Below are 5,000 nucleotides of genomic sequence, written 5' to 3'. Positions count from 1 at the left end.
TGTGTGATATTAACACACAAACCTCGAACTCAAAGAAGACAGTAAACATATTATCTCATAATTTCTTCTTTATATATATATATATACATACATTTGTTCGTGTAGCTGGTTGGTAGAGCGCTCGCCTTAGGTGTAAAAGGTTATACCTTCGGAATTCTTATAGCTCAAAATCAAAACCAGTATCACAGAACTAGTATATAAAAGGTCAGGATATCTATTATATCTATACAATAAAAGAACAATAAAGGATGCCTTGCTGCTTTATGATAGGAGTCATTGGCCTAGTCAGAATTTTATACTGGAGGTCACCTACACTGTGAAATGGATTATGGGAGGCAGGTGTAATTGGGGGGAGGGCATGACCCCATATCCCCCTATCAACTTCAATGTCTTTCTTTTCTTTCTTTCTTTTTCTTTTCTTCACCACCATCATTATCGCAATCTTCTTCTTCTCATTCTTCTTCTCCCCGCCCTCTTCTTTATGTCTACACAGTGCCCCACAGGCCGTCTTATGTACTGTCCTGTTTATGGGAAAGTCCATATAACAGTTCCCTTCCTGCTATTTGAAAAAAGGAGAGAGTATGCTCCTAGACTGTGTGTCAAAGTTATCAAATAGTTGACGACCATTAGCCGATGGTTACTAAATCAATGTGCTCTAGTTTTGACGTTAAACAAAACAAAATTTAACTTTATAAATCATCTCGACTTATAATCTCGAGTAACTGCTATCGACTTATCATCTGGAAAGACTTGACTTATTATGTAAAGATTTCAAATTATTATCCCGAGCTATCGACTCAAAATATTAACTCGTCATCTTCTTCTTCTTCTTCTTCTTCACCACCATCACAATCTTCTTTTTTCCTTCTTCTTACTCCCCCCCCCCCCCCCCCCCCCCCCCCGCTTCGGCCCCCTTCTGTATTTGTACACCGGGACTCCGTGTGGAAATAATCATTATATTAGACACGGTTAACTTGGTTAACACAGTGGGAGAGCGGTCTTCCCATCTGTTGAGACATTTGAGACCCACCCTCCATTACAAAATCCTGCACCGCCCCTTAACATGTTATTCGTGTATTGCTGTTTTCATTCATACTGTTAAAAATCTACGTTCAGTGTATGTTTTGTTGCGAGATCCCACTGATACCTGGATTGGATCCTACCTTGTCAGTTTAGTGTATGTTAACCTTTAGTGCCAAAATCAGGCTTACGTTCCACGGTGAATGTCAAAGCACTAGTGAACTGATCGCATTAATATATATAGTCGTTATTCCGTTTATTTTATGACAAAATCATCTGACATTTTAACGGAAAATAATTTGCTATCCCAGTAACATTTAAAGGGTCATCTGGTATTTAAATTCAAGATACATCATCAACTAAATTTTATAATAGGTATAATAGGTAAACTGTGTTTTATAATAGGATGGTGGTATCTAATCTGATCCTACGGTCTTCTGCAAAGATAAAGTTTGTTTTGTTTAACAACACCAGTAGAGGTACTAAACCAAATAACTCCCGGCTGGGTCAAATTTCGAGGTGCACCCAACTTTTGATAGAGAAGTGAACACCACAAGTACTGTGATTGGTGATAAATGTGGGTGTTTTGATCGTAAAAAGAAAATAGTTTCATCTGGGTAAAAAAAAAAAAAGCTATTTTATTTCATCTAGTACCACTCGGTCTTCTGCTTCAAACATGTATGGGGTACCTTTAAAAAAAGGTACTCGAATTTTGTGCGGAACTAGGGTAGTCATAGACGCTACCCGTTATCTCAGAAATGAGCAGACTGAGCCCCATTTTTTCTGATTCACTTTAAGGGTGAGGGGTGGTAGTATTTATATCCGTGGCGTTTATGTCGATTCATACGTTGCATTGTCGTCTATGGGATTTGATTTGGTAGTATACACCCTAGAGCACAATGATTTATTAATCATTGGCTATTGGATGTCAAACATATGGTAATTCTGACATATATGGTTACGTCCCTCCCTCTTTACACTGGGCTACATCCCGCCCTCTTTACATTGGGCAACATACCGCCCTCTTTACACTGAGATACGTCCCCCCCCCCCCACCTCCCCTTTTTACGCTGGGCTACGTCCCACCATCTTTACACTGGGCTACGTTTCGCCCTCTTTACACTAGGCTAAGTCTCGCCCTCTTTACACTGGGCAACGTCCCGCCCTCTTTACACTGAACTGCATCCCGTCCTCTATACACTGGGTTATGCCCCGCCCGCTTTACACTGGGCTACGTCTCGCGCTCTTTACACTGGGCTACGTCTCGCGCTCTTTACACTGGGCTACGTCTCGCGCTCTTTACACTGGGCTACGTCCTGCCCTCTTTACACTGGGCTACGACTCGCCCTCTTTACACTGGGCTACGTCCCGCCCTCTTTACACTGGGCTACGTCTCGCCCTCTTTACACTGGACTACGTCTCGCCCTCTTTACACTGGGCTACGTCCCGCCCTCTTTACACTGGGCTACGTCCCGCCCTCTTTACACTGGGCTACGTCCCGCCCTCTTTACACTGGGCTACGTCTCGCCATCTTTACACTGGGCTACGTCCCGCCCTCTTTACACTGGGCTACGTCCCGCCCTCTTTACACTGGGCTACGTCCCACCCTCTTTACACTGGGCTACGTCTGGTCCTCTTTACACTGTGCTACGTCTCGCCCTCTTTACACTGGGCTACGTCCCGCCCTCTTTACACTGGGCTACGTCCCACCCTCTTTACACTGGGCTACGTCTGGCCCTCTTTACACTGAGCTACGTCTCGCCCTCTTTACACTGGGCTACGTCCAGTCATCTACACTGGACTGCATCTCGCCCTCTTTACACTGAGTTACGCCCCGCCCTCTTTACACTGAGCTACGCACCCCTCCCCTTTTTACGCTTGGCTAGGTCCCGCCATCTTTACAATGGGCTATGTCTCGCCCTCTGTACACTGGGCTACGTCTCGCCCTCTTTACACTAGGCAACGTCCCGCCCTCTTGACACTGGGCTACGCCCCCCCCCCCCCACCCATTTACGCTGGGCTACGTCCCGCAATCTTTACACTGGGCTACGCCCCCCCCCCCTCTTTCCACTGGGCTACGTCCCGCCATGTTTACACTGGGCTGCGTTCCTCCCTCTTTACACTGGACTACGCCCCGCCCTCTTTACACTGGTCTACGTCCCGCCCTCTTTACAATGGACTGCATCCCGCATTCTATACACTGGGCTATGTCCCGCCCTCTTTACATTAGGATACGTCTTGCCCTCTTTACGCTAGACTACTTCCCGCCCTCTTTACACGGGACTGCATCCCGCCCTCTCTACACTGAGCTACGCCCCGCCCCCTTTACACTGGTCTACGTCCCGCCCTCTTTACAATGGACTGCATCCCGCCTTCTATACACTGGGCTATGTCCCGTCCTCTTTATGCTGGGCTACATCCCGCCATGTTTACACTGGGCTGCGTCCCGCCCTCTTTACTCTGGTCTATGTCCTGCCCTCTTTACTCTGGGCTACGTCCCGCCCTCTTTACATTGGGCTACGTTCCGCCCTCTTTACATTGGGCTACGTTCCGCCCTCTATACACTGGGCTACGTCTCGCCCTCTTTACACTGGGCTACGTCCCGTCCTCTATACACTGGGATACGTCTCGCCCTCTTTACTCTGGGCTACATCCCGTCCTCTATACACTGGGCTACGTCTCGCCCTCTTTACACTGGGCTGCGTCCCGTCCTCTATACACTGGGCTACGTCCCGTCCTCTTTACACTGGGCTACGTTCCGCCCTCTTTACACTGGGCTACGTTCCGCCCTCTTTACTCTGGGCTACGTCCCGCCCTCTTTACACTGGGCTACGTTCCGTCCTCTTTACCCTGGGCTGCGTCCCGCCCTATTTACATTGGGCTGCGTCCCGCCCTCTTTACACTGGGCTGCGTTCCGCCCTCTTTACACTGGGCTACGTCCCGCCCTCTTTACACTGGGTTACGTTCCGCCCTCTTTACACTGGGCTACGTCCCGCCCTCTTTACACTGGGCTACGTCCCGCCCTCTTTACACTGGGCTACGTCCCGCCCTCTTTACACTGGGCTACGTCCCGCCCTATTTATATTGGGCTGCGTCCCGCCTTCTTTACACTGGGCTGCGTTCCGCCCTCTTTACACTGGGCTACGTCCCGCCCTCTTTACTCTGGGCTACGTCCCGCCCTCTTTACACTGGGCTACGTTCCGCCCTCTTTACACTGGGCTACGTCCCGTCCTCTATACACTGGGAAACGTCCTGCCCTCTTTACACTGGGCTACGTTCCGTCCTCTATACACTGGGCTACGTCCCGCCCTCTTTACTCTGGGCTACGTCCCGCCCTCTTTACTCTGGGCTACGTCCCGCCCTCTTTACACTGGGCTACGTTCCGCCCTCTTTACACTGGGCTACGTTCCGCCCTCTTTACTCCGGGCTACGTCCCGCCCTCTTTACAATGGGGCACGTCCCGCCCTCTTTACAATGGGGCACGTCCCACCCTCTTTACAATGGGGCACGTCCCACCCTCTTTACTCAGGGCTGCGTCTCGCCCTCCTTACTTAGCTCGAGATAATAAGTCGAACGCTTGATACAAGTCAAGTCGCCAAGATAATAAGTCGAGATGATTTAAATTAAGTTAAATTTTGTTTTGTTTAATGACACAACTAGAGCACATTGATTTATTAACCATCGGCTAATGGACGTCAACTATTTGATACCTTTGACGTATAGTCTTAGACGATACGCCAATAGCAGGAAGGGAACTTTTATATGCACTTTCCCATGGACGGGACAGCACATACCATGACCTGTGGGACACTGTGTAGAAATACAGATGGGGTGGGGGAGAAGAAGAATGAGAAGAATGAATGAATGAATGAATGAATGTTTAACGACACCCCAGCAAAAACATACACATCGGCTATTGGATGTCACAAATGGTAAGTATATGAAAATATTATATATATTTATGTAAAACCACAGTGTAA

The sequence above is a fragment of the Gigantopelta aegis genome, chromosome 15, assembly GCF_016097555.1.
Source record: "Gigantopelta aegis isolate Gae_Host chromosome 15, Gae_host_genome, whole genome shotgun sequence".
Classification (NCBI taxonomy): domain Eukaryota; kingdom Metazoa; phylum Mollusca; class Gastropoda; order Neomphalida; family Peltospiridae; genus Gigantopelta; species Gigantopelta aegis.
The sequence above is the reverse complement of the archived record's forward strand: the minus strand, read 5'-3'. Positions refer to the sequence as shown.